This window comes from Phodopus roborovskii, unplaced genomic scaffold (assembly GCF_943737965.1).
Source record: "Phodopus roborovskii unplaced genomic scaffold, PHOROB, whole genome shotgun sequence".
NCBI lineage: Eukaryota > Metazoa > Chordata > Mammalia > Rodentia > Cricetidae > Phodopus > Phodopus roborovskii.
This window is the reverse complement of record NW_026126410.1, coordinates 24097734-24113939: the sequence shown is the minus strand read 5'-3', so window position 1 is coordinate 24113939 and position 16206 is coordinate 24097734. Positions and strand designations below refer to the sequence as shown.

General features: G+C 44.3%; 1 protein-coding gene and 1 pseudogene across 2 annotated transcripts in view; one reads left to right on the top strand and one right to left on the bottom strand.

Annotated features, from left to right (window-relative positions):
• The window catches only part of Pdzd2 (PDZ domain containing 2), a 221857-nt gene that overhangs the window by 6069 nt on the left and 199582 nt on the right, over positions 1 to 16206 (top strand). The window lies entirely within an intron of this gene.
• Positions 14650 to 15222, bottom strand: LOC127220658 (40S ribosomal protein S10-like; annotated as a pseudogene).

Below are 16206 nucleotides of genomic sequence, written 5' to 3'. Positions count from 1 at the left end.
AATTGTACCCTCCCACAATTCTTCTGTTGGAAGTCTTCGTCTCCAGTGCCTCAGAATACAAACGTGTTCAGAAGTAAGACACCTGCATATGTAGTTAAGATGAGGTCATACTGAAGTGGGGGTGGTTAATGCAATGTGATTGTTGTCCTTCTCAAAAGCTAATTTGGGCACAGGCATGCAGGGGAAATGACATGTCAAGATGAGTTTTACTGTCACATGCGAAGAATTACCAGGAGCTAAGACAGAAGACTGAAGCAGGTTTGTCCACAGCATCAGGGGAAGCTGGCCCTGCTAACCTCTCGATCTTGTACCTCCAGTCTGTGGAGCTGTAAGATTTTAAGTTTAAGGCAGGCAGTTTGTGGTATCTGGTTACAGCAGTGCTGGGGAGCTAACTTAGGCAGTACTTACTATTATGTAAAACTCTCTGATAACTTGACAGTACTGTGCATGTTTTAGAGGACACTTTTAAGAGTTGTGTGCTGAGTGTGGGAGGGACAGGTGCAAAACAAAAGATGAGGTCATAGTTGCTTATTTCAAAATTACACACGTAGCCATGTGTGGGTTTGACCGCCTTCTTGTATGGAACCACACATCCAGCATGGAACCCAGTCCGGGGAGAGCCTCCTCTGATGGCCGGTACTGCTGTGCTCCACAGCTTGCTTCTAGATGCCCCAAGAAGTTTTTGAGGGGTGACAACTTCAGAGAATATCCTGGAAGAGTGGGGTATATCAGTCACATGTGAGATAACCCCCCACCCTTAGGAGAGCCTCTGTTTATAAGATTCATTGTCCACCATTCTGGGAAAGATGGGGTTTTCAGAAATGTTCCATTTACTTCGTTGGTGCAGAAAGAAATGGGGAAGGTTTTTAGATTAGTTCCTAAAAGGAATGTTTTGTATCCCTAGTCACTCCCTCCACTAGCTCACTCTCAGTAAGTAAACCACATCTATTCCAGGGGGACAGATTATCCCAAATTGGTAACAAAACATGGAATTAATTAAGATGGAACCCACATACCCAAACAAAAATAAATGACTTTTCTGAAAAGTAAAAGATCCCATGTTTCACTTTTAAAATGTATTTTTTTCAGAAGGTGAACTTTGGAGAATTTTATAGGTTAGTAAATGTGAACAAAGCACAGTGCAGAGGACACAGGCCATCTAGGGAGTAGCTCTGGCTTCCAGAAGCCTTGGGACTGTAGGCAAGCTCCCTTGGCCCAGGAGGCTGACTCTCTTTTCCTAATAAGAGCTATGTGGTGGGTGAGAGAATGACTACAGAGCTGGCACAAAGATGATACTTTGTCCAGAGTATCTTTTAGCACCCCACCCATTTAGCCTTGAGGAACCTGAACCCACAGCAAGCACATGCCACAAGAGAAAAGGCCTTTGAGTTTGAAAGAATGGCAAACTCTGCCACAACTCCTCAGTCACAACAGACAATGATGGTGATGGCACGATGGTCCCCTTTATCCATGGGCAGTCTCTAACCCTATACTAATGGACTATTTCCTATACATACATATTCAAAAGTTAGTAAGTATTAAGTGTAGGAAGAGGTTAGTCACCACATGTCACATTAAAATAGAAGGATCATAACAAACTACTGTAATAAGTTATGTGAATGTGTTTTCTCTCTTAAAATATCTTACTATGCTGTATTTTTTTTAGCTTCTTGACCACAGATAACTGAAGCCATGGATTAGTGGTATTGTGTAGCTGCAATGGCCTGGGTGCTGGCCGCTTAACTCAAGGGGACACTGTCACATGCAGACACCGGATCTCCCAGTCCTCCAGTCAGATAGTGCCTGTGTGTTCTTGGAGTGTGAGGAATCCATATGGTACTGTTGGGCAAATGTGGCCCTGGCATACTTAGGGTAACTGACTATATTACACAGGAGCATGCCATGCAATAAAGACTTGCTGAGTGTCAGTCCTAGCCAGAAGCAGCCTTCAGTCCCCTCTGCCTCAAAATCGTGTGTAAAAATAAATTTAGGGTTGGTACAAGCTTAGACTCTGGTTACCCATGGCAACCTTGAGTTCTGTCTGGATTAAAGCAGATTTAGGCAATGTGTCAAGAGGCTACGAGATAGTGTTACTTGGAGAAATGACTGCAGGTGGTGATGTAGTGGGGGGGCATCTCCAGTTATAGCTTTATAATATGGTCCCTGGGGCCACTTACAGCACAGGGTCTTGTCTCCCTGCACATATACCCAGAGGCACCTAGTGTTCCACACAAGACTATATATATATATATATATATATAGAGAGAGAGAGAGAGAGAGAGAGAGAGGTGGTCACCTTGATGACCCAGAGATATTAAGGAAAGGTTAAATTATACTCAGCATGCTCTTTAGGAAGCCAGGGAAGCATGTGACACACTTTAGAAAGATTTCCATTGCAGAAGGTTAAAAGGAAAACAAGTTTCGGCATTTAAAATTTAATTATCTGGAAAATTCGCCATGTGGAACAGCCCATTTCCCCAAGGATACAGGGCGAAGAAAGTGGTCCATGACCCATGTCGGTGCTCTACTTCATTCTTTTCAGCCTGCTTTCTTCTCATGCTAGTTCATGGCATGACTTGGTTTCTGGAAGCCTTCTCAAGTTGATTCAAGTCCTATTTTCTTGTACCACAGAAGAAATTGAGGCTCAGAGAAGTGCTTTCCTGAGGTCATGGGTACTCCGATCAAATCTGTGTCTGATTGTAGAACTTTTTTCTTCAGTCTATGTAAATAATAACACATGGTGCTAGGATAGTTCTCTATGGTTTATGATCAAAACACACAGAAAATTTAAGTTTTTCTACATGATTGACAAGTGAGTGTTGATTTCATCTAGAACCTTCCATCTGAGTGTAGTTTGTAGCAGCTTCATGACAAGTGTCATTGAGACGGTTGGGGAGAAACAAGTTTGCTTTTCCTCAGCTCCCAACTGCCACCCTGTCAAGGCAGTGGAGAATCTGAGAGCCTTTGTCTGCCATCTTGTGGTTGACATCAAGCAGTGTGTGAGAGAGAAAGTGCTGGAGGTTATCTGAGCTGAGCTATGCTGTTCAGGTAACAGTTATGGCCGTCAGGGCTCTCTGTAGAATTGCACCATCTGAACCACTGAACAATGAGAATGTGAACAGGACACTGTTCTCCCAACATTCACTTCTGGCTCCCAGGTTTCCACAGAAAATGAGACACGGAGTCATGTGACCCACCCTGCTGGGCTCCTCAGGACTGATGGGGAGGGAGTTCCCCAGGTTTATTTTTAAAACTCCAGCCTCTGAGAACCAGTCTTTTTAAAGGGAAGTCGGTAACTGCAGTTTCTAGCACTACACTAGCTAATGGGGTGAGTTCTTAGTGAAAGCTGGCGGTATTGGTACATCTTCATCCACAGCCATTTATTGAGTGACCTAGGGCCCACTTTTTGTTCTTTTGAGACCACAAACTCACTATGTAGCAGAGGCTGACCTTTAACCTGAGTGCTGAGACCATGGGTGGGTGCTGCCACTCCGGCTTTATGTGGTGCTGGGGATTAGACCCAGGCATGCGTGCCGCATCCCCTTCGCTGTATCCACTTGCTTTTATGAAGGAAGAGATGCCATGAAAGGGGAGACTTGACATGATACAGCACCCCATCCATACATGCTTTCTTTCACCCTAAACATCAACTGCCCTGGTACCTGAGTCAGCCGCAGACTCCGACCCAGGTAGATGGAAACCCCAGTGTCCCGCTTTTCCACTGTTAGTCTGTCTTCTAGGAACTGCTGTCATTAGAAAGCTCAAAGAGAACCTGGCCTGGGGGACCATGGCAGATTCCATGGCCAGCCACTGAGGGTGACAGGGAACAAACAGGCCAGGGAGACAGAGCCTCAGTGAGTTTTATTAGAAAAGGGAGCAGGGAGGAAGGAAACAGAAAGGAGGCCAAGAGACACACAGAGGACAGGAGAGGGAGACAGAAAAAGTCGTTTCTGCCCCAGGGGAAGAGAGAGCTGGAAGAGAGCGTAAGTGAGCGGGTCTGTCTTTTAAAGGGATGCTTTGCACCTGGGCTGACCAGGGCACTACCTGAGTGCATTCTGCCAGGTGACAGGAGCCAGCGTGATGCCTGAATCCTTACAGAAAGTATAAGGGGAAAAGCATCTGGCATAACTGAACTGTCTGACATCAGATCCTCTCTCTCTCTCTGAGCGTTTCAGAGCCAAAAGCAAAAACAGGAATGTTGTCTTCTGCTTCATCTTTCATATTTGGATGTTGAACAGGTTTAAGCATTTATATTCTTTCACTTTTTGGTACCAAATGTCCCCAAATGACTTTCATTTTCCTTAGAGGGTCTTTGAACCCTCTAGGTTCAAGCTTTGGTACCCCAGTCACTTCCTCCCCTTCTTAGATACAGCACAGCCTTGCTCACAGAATTAGAAAGTCAAGACGCATGTCTTTCTGGGTAGCTTCACTAAGGGCAATGAAACCTGATGCTTTTAAGGACCCAGCTGTGTACAATTTTTTAAAAAGACTGGCCAGGTGTGATAGCATACACTTTTAATTCCTGTATTTGGAAGGCAGAGGCAGGTGGATCTGTGAGTTCCAAGGCCAGCCTGGTCTATACAGGGTGTTCCAGGACAGCCAGAGCTACAGAAAAACCTTGTTTCAAAAACCAATCTAAAACAAAAACAATTGAGCCTGTAACCTCTTAAGTACTTAAGACCCTGAATTGAAATTCCTACCCCTGTGGGGGGGGGAAAAAAAAGAAAACATGTTTTAAATACGTAAATGGATATCCCCATACAGTTCTTTGAATATGATTTTCCTCCAAAGATTTTTGACTATGAGTTTGACTTGAATTACTTACATATTTGAGAGACCATGACTACTGGTGACTTTTTGGGTAGCCCACTCTAATAGTGTTGAAATGTCCAGAGTAATGTAATATGGAGGCTTGGGCTTCTCCATGATGAAGAGGGATGGATGGATGCACAAGATCTGTGGTGATAGTCTCATCCCCCACCCCACCCCACCCCCAAACAGAAAAAGGATGATCTCATTTACATTATCTCCTGAACTTAAATTTACCCCCCCCCCCTTTGAAGAGGAGGACTATTTCCATGGCTAAAGTACCTTTTGACTCAGCCCTTGCTCTGGGTATGAGGTTAGACAGTGTTAAAGGAATTGGTACTTAATTAGAAAAGCCTAGGCCTTTGTCATCCCAGGTGTATGTTCACAACTGCCCTGAAGGAGACAAGGACAGCTGTAAGGGAGGGGATGGAGGATGAATATACTTAAAAGTCCAACCCATGTAGACCCAGTCTCAGTCAGAGGGGGGAGCCGTGGCAGTCCAGATATGACTCCTAAAAGAATTGAGTACAGAAGACACTGGGAAAAGGATATCCTGGTGGGAAAGCCACAAACAGATGACATGTGTGTCACCCCAGTCCTTGTGACCTCCCTGGGAAGAATCCTGACAAAGCACACAGAGTTCAGGGTTCAGGGTAGAGGAGAATTTATTGTAGAGCAGAGCTCACTCTCAAGGAATGAGAGTGCATGGTGGGTAGAGGCTGTTGTCCTGAGCTACATTTCAGGCAGGCTTTATATTATGTTTGAGACAGGGTCCCACTATGCAGCCCTTGCTGGCCTGGAATTCACTGTGTAGACTAGGCTAGCCTCAAACTTAGACTTTTCCTCCCAAGTGCTAGAATTGAAAGCCTACACCACCACACCTGGCCTATACTATTACGTTTTATCCTACATACATTAAATTGTAGTCATGCCATGCTTTTTCCCCTCCCCCAACTCCTCCCAGACTCTCCCCAGCAGGTTTTCTGAGGAACTTTGTGCTATTGAAGTGATTAACAGGCCTCTTTGGATTGTCTCTTGCAGAAGGGACAATAGTACATCCTCGTTCTTTATTAGAAAGCCTCCTGATATACAATAATCATGTAAGAGTCAGGACTCTTGGAGCCCTGTAGATGGCTAGCCATTAAGTCATAATGTCCTGCCCCCTTCTGGGACCACAGTCCTATCTGTGGTCCCATTTTCTACAAAACATTCCAGGCCTGCTGTTCTAGTCCTTTGTTTTACAAGCCCACTGTCCTCCAAGACTGCTAGTATCTAGTTATCTAACAGAGGGTCACCTGTGTCAATTAAATAAATGTGTAGAAAATGTGTGACTTTTTTTTTTTTTTTAAAGAAGACTGGTTTCACTAGCTAACCCTCTCTAGATTTCTGAAACACCCTACAGAGACCAAACTGATCTCAGAGAAAAACCTACCGTTGCTTCCAAGTGTTTAAGAGTTGAAGGCATATGTCATAGTGCTCTGCAAGGGTTTTATTTTTATTTATGCATTTGTATGTGTATTGCCCCGTGTGTTCAGGTGTCAAGGAGGCCAGAAGAGGGCGTTGCCCCTACAGCTGGAGCGGCTTGTCAGTTGTCTGGCACAGGTACTCAGAACCAAGCTTTGTAGTCACACTTGAGACCTCTGGAAGTGGCATAACTACTCTTAACCACTGAACAATCTCTCAGGGGAGCTTTTACTTTGAAAGATTTTCACTGAATCTTGTTTAGTCATTTTAGAGCATGTTCTCTACACAGTTCTCAACCTGTGGGTCGTGACCCCTTTGGAGGTTGCATCTCTGATAGATTCGTAACAGTAGCAAAATTAGTTAATAAATAGCAACAATAATTCTATGGTTGGGGGGAATTGTATTAAAGGGTCGCAGCATTAGGAAGATTGTTTTAGAACAACGTATTTTCAGAGTTATTAATTCATTCCTAGGATATCCAGTTCTACCCAGGCCACAGGTTTTTATTTATTCCAGTGCCAACATTGAGACAGCATTTAAAGAACAGAATCACGTGTGGTTCTGTTCCCCTGAACCAGATCGTTTACTGTTTCCCCGGCAGGCTAATCTGTGACCATGTGTATAGCTTTATCAAACTGACTCACTGACAGGCTTCATCTTCCTGATTCCATCTGCTCTGTCTTCTCTAGTGTGTATATTTCCAATTACCTTTCTCGACTGTTTGCCATTCCTCCTGCCTCTGCCTCCTAAGTACTGGGATTATGGTCAAGTACCACAGCACCTACCTTAATCTAGATAGGTATGGTGGTCAACGATTTAAGTGAACATGTTCTTTTGGTCGCTGACTGATTTCAGTGCTATACTTACCATTTCATTTGAAATGCCTTTGAGTCCGCCTCTTTGGTCATATTCCTTAGAATGAACATAATTGTGTCCAAAGACATTTTCACTAAGTTATTTTCATGAATTGTTTACTGGTTTATTCTACAAATAATGTGTGAGTGAGAGTGTCACGAGCATTTCTAGGTTAGGCACCCTGGTTTATGTGATGTCTCCTTAATAGACATGTGGCTTGATTTAGAGAGAGATTGAGATGGGATTTTGCTTTGTAGCCCAGGCTGCCCATAAATTCAGTACCCCCCTGCCTAAACCACTAGAGTTCTGGGATTACAGGTATGCCCCCTGGCACCGGCTTTATGGTTTTAACTGGTGCTTACTTGATCATGAGGTTTAACAATCTCCATTAGAAGGCTTTAAAGTCATGTTCCCCTGTTTGATTGTCTAACAGGTGATGTAACTGAACTACTGTCCTTTCCCCAAGGTCCTGAACATTGGGTAAGCATTTAGAATAGTTACTGGATTTAACCCTTGTACCCTAGATGGTTAAAATTCTTCCCATATTACTGCTGTCTTGAAGGTTTTATTTATGGAGTATACAACATTCTGCCTCCATGCCAGAAGAGGGCACCAGATTGTTGTGAGCTACCATGGGTTACAGGGAATTGAACTCAGTACTCTGGAAGAGTAGTCAGTGCTCTTAACCTCTGAGCCATCTCTCTAGTCTCACTGTCTTGAAGTTTTAAGTGGTTTTATGGATGGGAGCTGTCGGGTTCTGCTTGGTTGACTTTTCCTTTTGTTTTTGTGGTATTAGGTTTGGAATCCAGAGCCATGCTCATTCCAGACAACCCCCCCCCACACACACACACACATACACACTAAATTAGTTCCCCAACCTCAATCTATTTCCTCTGTGACCTTTCCACTTTACTCCTTACATTGATGCCATCTTCCTAAAGACCCGACACTCTCCTACCAATTTTATTTGTATTTTAAAATTCATCGTCATAATTTAAACTTTAACTAGCATTTGTTTAACTGTGGGGCAATAAAATTATGTTAACTCTAAATTTCAGTGTGATTATAAAAAAGATCACTTACTAGCAATCTCTTTCCCCACATGAATTTGTGAGGCTTGGTTTATTGTGACTATGTGTGTATGCACACATTTTACTTATGTCTGTCTCTGTGCTAGCCACACCATTTCTGTGTTGTGCTGTATCATTTACTGAAGCTGGTCTCCTCCACCATCTGATGCTGAAATTTCTCTTGATACTTTTTGAACTGTTTACCTTTTATACTTTCCAAATGTGGTCCCTAAGTCATGATGCTGAGTTTCCTAAGGCCATCCTAGGGGATTCGATCTTTTTTACCATGCTCCATCCTTCTAGGTTCAGTCAAGTCCCCCCAAGAGATCTTATCTCTCCCCCATCTTGTAAACAACTGCGCTCTACACCAGCACTTTAATCCAGGAATGGGGAAGAGGGGTTCAAGCAGATAGGCAAATTTCTAAATGTTTCACACGCCTCCTGTGCCCTCATACCCCTGAGACTGAATTTGAATCATCTCAGTCTCATGATTAGGTTGTGTTTCATAGCTTAGGTGACTTTAAGAAAGTGAGATGATCAGGGTGAATCTCACCAAATCACATGCACACTTCGGAAGCACTTGATCTAGAAGCAGAAGAGATAAGGAAAATGCTGCCATTCAGCCTGAAGGGAATGGAATTTTCCAAGTGAACAGTCAGGGATGGTACTTTAATCCTACAAGTGTGAATAACTGAATCCTGCAACAACCAGTGATGTTGGGGGATCCTGGGCTTTGATGACGACATGGTTGGCAGCCCTAGGCAATGTCCCACACTAACCTTATGCCATGCCCCACACTAACTTTATGCCATGCTGAGCAGACCCTGGCTACACTGTAACTTGATCTTTTATCTAAGAACAGGTACTAAGGACTAGAGAGCTGGCTCAGCACTTAAGAGCTTGGCTCCTTCCCCAGAGAACCCAAGTTCAATTCCTGGTACTTACATGGAGACTCACAACCATCTGTAACTCCAGTGCCAGGGGATCCAGCACCCTCTTCTGGCCTCTGAGGGTCCAAGCATGCAGACAGACAAAGCATCCATGTACATTATGTATATATTATGTACATCCAAACACAGTATATATTGAACACATTAATGATGGGCATTTCCCCCAAAACCTCCGCATGCATGGCATTTGTTACACAGCAAGAGAAAAGCACTGCGAGTCAGTAGCAATCCCCCTCCTGTCTTTACCCACCACTCTCCATGTAAGAATTCTGCCTCCCTCTTGATGACATCTCCCTGGGAATGAGATCTGTTCTGGTGTTTTCTCTGCAGCTGCATCACCTTCCATCCTGCTGTAAGGGCTACACAGGGGAAGAAGGCCATTAATGCTGACAGCCCAGCATCAGCATCAGAAGCTTTGGTTTAGACCTTGGCTCAACCTTGCTAAGCTTTGAATCTCACTTTTAAAATGGGAATAAAGCTTTGGAGAAAGCACTGAACATACAGTCATTGTTGCCAGTAATTCCTTCTGAAGATATGGCTGATGTGAGAGGTGTGGGGGGGGGGGTCAATGAGGCAATGCTTAGGGATCTCATGGAGAGTGATGCATGAGACCCTCTAGAAACAGTAGGCCATGGGTAGTAGAAAAATGTTCTTTGAAGCACTTGCCCTTCCTGCATGCATTTCCCAGTATTCTGGTCCTTTCTTCCTCCACTCTCCCCATTCCAACCAACCTTTGCCTGTTGGCCATTCCCCCTGGGGCAGATAACCTTAGTCCCACCTGTAGACTTGCCTTGGCATCCAGATTTGTCTCCTAGGAGTTTGGAGTTGAGCCAGTGAGGCCAGACTGTTTGATGGTATAAACAGGCTGAAAAGTCTCATGGAAGATGCCTGGAATCAAGTCCCAGAAGCAGCTGGAGCGAATCATGCACCAGTCACAGAAGGGCAGATGAGCAGAGAAAGCCAGCTCCTTTAGAAGGACACACGATTGGAAAACAGGGTTGAGAGGGTTCCCAGAAAGGACTCTGTGCTGTGACATTTCTGTGTCCCCAATAAAAGATGTTTTGCAAACAGATAAACCCCTGTCAGAAATCGCTGTGGAGTCAAAGCTGCTGCTTATTCAACCAGGGACACCGTGCCCAAGCGCTAAATCCACGTAAACACAAAAGAAAATTAAATTGCCTTTTCTTTTGGACTTTTTCCAGAATCTGTCAGCATAGTTAAATTCCCAGTGGCCTCTGGAGGGCACTATTTAATTAAGTTTATTTTGTGGTAGTGTGCAGGGCACCAAACAAATGTGGTAAGAAACTCAGGTTTGTCCCCATGCTGCCTGCCATGTGGTGAGACCCTGCAATCCCATGTGTTAGCCAGTTGCTAAGACTCCTCTGTTACTGTTGTACCTTAAACAATGGTGGTCCCTCTGCCATCTGGCACTTGTAGATTGCTTTCTAGAACAAGATGGCTCTTGTTTCTACAGGCGTCTTTTTAACAGGTGCTGAACAAAAGCTTTTCCTTCCTCTGAGTTTCAATGAATGGAGAGACACAAGGTTACAGCTTGGTCTTCAGTTGGTCTTCAGTTACTTGATGGAGGGAGACATAATTTGTGTGTTTTCTGGGCATGTATTCCTTTTTAGTTAGGAGAAAGACAAATTACCAGAGCATGGTATAAACAGAAGGAAGAAAGTGTTCGCTACGTGGGATAATTGCCTGTGTGCCCACCACCCCTCATCACCTCAGAAGGTGTGGCAGCTCCTGCCTCATACCTTTAATTCCCCAGGGCATTGTGCTGGTTTCCAACTGAGCTGATGGCTGAGAAATGGGAGCCACAGCAAGGGGTGGGGGTTGCTTTTTCCGTCTGTCCACTGCCACCAAGGCGGGAAGGTAGTAGTGAGGGCCCCTGGCTGTCTTAACTGACAGTTCTTCACTAATCCTGAAATAGCCAGCTCCCTCCTTCCCTCCTCAGTCCTCCCCCTTTTCTTCAGATTCTCTCCCTTTTTCTTTCCTCTGCTTATAATGTATTTGAGGAAAAAATTATGTTTGTCATTTGATTTGAGGTTTGCTGACCAGCAAGCCTCTGGGCTTCTCCTGTCTCTGGCTCCCATCACCAGGACTGCAGGTGCATGCTGCCACGCCCAGCTTTTTACCTAGATTCTGGGGATCAAACTCAGGTCCTCATGCTGAGCAGCAAGCATTTCACTGACAGCATCATCTTCCTCACCCTAGACAGCCTCTTAATCTCTATTTTTAATCCATGCAAGGATGTTTCTTGGCTACTTACTGTGTTTTAGTTTAAGAGCACATTATACCCTACTGGTGTTCCTGATACACTGAGCGCCTGATTTTCTGGGACATGCCTTAGAAAACTGCCTTCCCCTTTTAGAAACAGTAGTGATCAATAATATGAAAAAAATTTAAGGGTAAATGTTTGTTTTACACTAGCTTTATTGAGGTATGCTTCACTTCCTATAAAATATTTCCTTTATAATGTATGCTTACAAAAGTGAGTGTTGCATGTCTAATTTTAGGACATTTTCATACTTTGCCAAAGAAACTATAATAGCTATCACTAGTCATCCCCAGCTCCCTCCTCCTCTGGGTCCTTGGAAACCACCACTGTTTGTTCCTATGCATTTACAGTCTGTTCTGGAAGTTTTGGGTATGGGGTCTGCCCTAGCCTGGCTTTCACTTACTTTGATGCGTTTGGTGTCCATCTACTTACTCTTGAGGCCTTCATGTTTCAACTGTTCTATGGTATATAAGTGCATATTTGTCCACTCATCCATCAGTAGATGGATGCTTTAATATTTGGGTCATCCCCAATTTTTTTTCACTTTTTTTATTTCAAAGAGAGAGGGAGGGAGGGAGAGCACACACCACAGTGTACCTATCACAGGGTACACGTGGTCATCAGGATAACTTCTTTCAGCTCTCTGGAGTTGGTCCCCTCTTTGACCGTGGTTCGGTGATGCTCAGGGCTGTCTGGAGTGGCGGCAGAGCCACCTCACTGGCTGAAGTGTTAGTGTTATCGATACCACAAATGTGCACGTACATGGCTTCCCTACACAAACCTATGCTTTCGGTTCCCCTGTGCATATGTAGGATATATGGGAGTAGAATTTACAGGGTTTCGTGAGATGGTATCACAGGGCTCCCTTTCTGAAGAACAACGAAACAGTTTTGCAGGCTCACTGTACTAACTTTCCAGTCCCACCAGCAACAATAAGCACTCTCATGCCCCGTGCTCCTGTCTTAACTTGTCACTCACATCTTCTTCTAATTTTTTTTTAAGTTGGGGGGGCAGGAGCTAGTGTCTTAAGGCAAGATCCTGGTAATGTAGCAGAGGCTGGCCTTGAACTCAGTCCTCCCATGTCAGTTTCTCAAATTCTAGGGTCAGGGACAGGAAAACCTCTCTCTGTTTTCGATTTCCAGTGATGCTGACGTCAAGGCCATGTCTTTAGAGAAATGGTAATGTAAATTTTAGCCCACTTTTTAAAATTAGGTTAGTTACCTTGATGTTGCTAAGTTGTAAGGATTCCACCAGATGTATAATTTATGATTTTTTTTCCCCTCAGGTGATAGAGATTTTAAGCAGTTGCCTCTGATTGTATTCAAGAGTCACCAAAGGACTGTTGAATACAATACACAGTTTATGTGTGGGGAGGGAAGTAGGAATCAGAGGATGGCCTGTGAGAGTCAGCTTTCAGAGGCCCTGTCCTCATTTCTTCAGGTCACAAACTCATAGGACCAGCAGCTGAAGGAGCAGAGCTAGGTCTAAACCCTTCCTGTTACAGCTCATAGCACCTACCAGCCCTTGTATTGTCTCAGGAGTGAAGCTTTCCCAGATGGTGCACAGAGGCCTGAAAACAAGTGAGTGCATGATTGCTTCTCCCATCATGTGGGCTCTGGGGATCAAACTTAGATTGACAGGCTTAGTGGTCAGTGACTTTGCCTCCTGAGCCATCTCATCAACCCGGGATAAAGCTGTTCTTGCAATCTAGTCAGAAGGATGATATCTGAAGATGCTCTCAGAGAACTGCCAGACAGGTTGGAGAGAGCATCAGGGTAACCCTTCCCTGGGGATGGGTGAGCCTGGGGTCCTCCAGCACTGGTGGGCCTAGGGACTACTAGTGACAGCTCTTGACCTTTAACTGATTCCAGGTGTTCTCAAACAGAAAATTGATTTCTATCATTTTATCCAGCGTTCTCCTTGCCTTTCTAGAGTGGGGGATTGCTTTAGAGGCCTCAATCTTACCATTACAGAAACATGTTCGGAGTAACTGAAGTGCACATGCACACACATGCACGCACGTGCACGCACTCGCGTGAGCACACACACTCGTCCAAAGTAGGAAAAAGATCTCTGCATAAAGCCCTTCCCTATGGCCCTTATTACCTGTCACCCCAACCACCACAGGGAAGCAGTCTCTAGGTCTAACAGAACCTTGTTGCAGAGCCCTTCCCTATGGCCCTTATTACTCTAATCACCATAGGGAAGCTATACTCTCTCATCTAGGACCAATGAGGATTTTCTTGTGTGTATGTTTGAATCTATTTGTTCTGTTTACCACCAAACCACTCTCTTAAACCATTTAGTGCAATGGCTTTCTTACTTGTCAAACTGTTTTTAAAATAGTTTTTGTTTTGCTTTGGTTTGGTTTGGTTTGGTTTTTTGAGACAGGCTCTTTCTATGTAGTCTTGGTTGCTCTGGAACCTGCTATGTAGACCACGCAGACATCAAATCAAAGAAATCTGCCTGCCTCTGCCTCCTCATTGCTGGGGTTAAAGGCCTTCACCATCACACCTGCCCTTAAAGAAGTTATTTATTACCTATTTGGGGCACCCATTGGTCTTTGTTGGTCCCCTCCTAGAATCCCTGGAGCATTGATCCTAGTCCACTGTTTTTCCCAGGCTCTTTGATCAGCAGGCTGGAAGCTGCGAGATGAAATTGGAGGTTCTCTGGTGAGGCATCTGCACTGTAGCCAAATGTGCTATTTGTACTCTGAGGGCCGTGGGTAAAGCACTGGCCTCCTGGAGACCTCATTGTTTGTCCTGATAGGCCTTCTCAGAGACTTGCTGTAGCTGGCCTAGCCCAGCTGTGTGAGTTCATCCTGAAGTTGTATCTCCTGCGGAATTGTCCCAGGGGAAGAGGCCTTCCCTGGTGCTTTATGAGGTGTGAGGCAGTGTTCCCTCCCTGTGCTTTCCCTGGTCACAGCTCGTTAACCAAAAGGAAAGATGTTCTAGGGAAGATGACACTAGAGAGAGGAGGTCATGGTGACAGGAACAGGCCAGAGTGATTGCCTGGGAAGCGAAGAGGGGTCAAAGTGGTTGAATTTAATGGTATGAAGAATAAACAAAGGGTGAGAAAAACTGAAGATGGAATGAACATTTTGGCCAAAGATAATTGGTTCAAAATAATTACTAAAAATGAGTAAAAACTTTCAAAAAATAATTTTAATTTTTACTGAAAATAGATTTTTTTTCAAACTGTTCTGATTGGTTGACCCTGTCTTTTTTTTTCTTTAAAGTTTATTCAAAACACAGTCTTCAAGCTCACTGAGGTGGCTGACCACGTCCACGACCAAAGCCTCCTCTAAACTGGAATTCAGTGGCTGAGCCAGCCCCAGCCTCAGCTTTCTTGTCAGCACCAGGGGACACAGCGCTCCTCCTGTAGGTGTCCCTGTCTGCCTCCCCTCTTGTGAAGCTTGCAGGTCACTCACCCTCTGGACCTTTGGGCCGAGGCCTGCCAGGTTCAGGACTGCTATGGCGCAGGGTGGCAGGCACAATCTCCAGAGGCAGGTGGAGGTAATCTCGGAGATACTGGATGCCCTCATTCATAAGATACCAATAGAAGTGTCTCCAGGCAAACTGCTCCTTCACATAGCCTCGTGACTTCAGAGACTGCATGGCCTTCATTACATGAAGGTTGGGCACGTTTTTGTCTGCCAGCTCCGGATGTTTGGGCATATGGACATCTTTCTTGGCAACCATCACTCCTTCCATTAAAAAGGAGTTCATAGATGGCAATCCAGTTCTTCTTGGGCATCAACATCGTGGCGGCTACAGGGTCCGAGATGGAGGCCGGACTGGTTGACCCTGTTTTTTAAAGAAATATAGAAGACAATAATACTAGAATCAAATCCAATATACTATGCATGCATTTTTCTATATTTCAGTTTTTATTCATTTTCTTTTATACGTTCTCTATAATTTATTAGGATGATGAAAGCTCTAATGTGATGGTTCATCAGGAAATAAGTGTAGATTTCAACTATGTGATCTAGCAATTATAAACATATTCCCTAAGGAAATGAAAGCAGAGGATTGGATGTATAATTGTACACCAATGTTTATATAATTAGTCACAATTATCAAAAGGTGGAAAATGCCCAACTATCTGAGTGAATATGAAATCAGAATGTGTATAGACATGCTGTTATGGTTTGAACGTGAGATACCCATCACAGGCCTATGTGCTGAACGTCTAGCACTGTCTTGAGAGATTGTAGAACCCTGGCAACATTGATAGGAACTCACTGGCAGACACTGCCATTAAGGGCAGGCCTTGAGGATGTAGTCTAGCCTGTTTCCAGTCCTACTTCCTGATCCACTAAGATGTGAGAAACCTGGCAGCACATTCTCACTGCCATAGACAGTGCCACCCCAACCAAATCCAACCACCATGATTTTATAGCCACGGTGGACTGTGTCTTCAGAACTGTAAGCAAAAACAAATCCTTCTCATAAATTGGTGTTTTAGGTGTTTTGCCATAGCAAAGATAAAAGAACTGATGTGCATTCCTATTTAAAACATGTTAGTTTGCTAGGGTTTTTCAGTACCACAAAATGGGCGACTTCTTAAACAGAAATAGAATTTTCCTCACTCCTGCAGACTAAGAGTTTAAATGCCAGCTGTAGCACTGAGTTTCTTCCAAGGCCCCTCCCCTTAACTTACAAATGGACATGTGCGTGCGCACACACACGCACACACACACACACACACACACACACACACGTGTGCGCGCTTAAATGTGTTAAGCTAGATATCTATGACAAATACTATA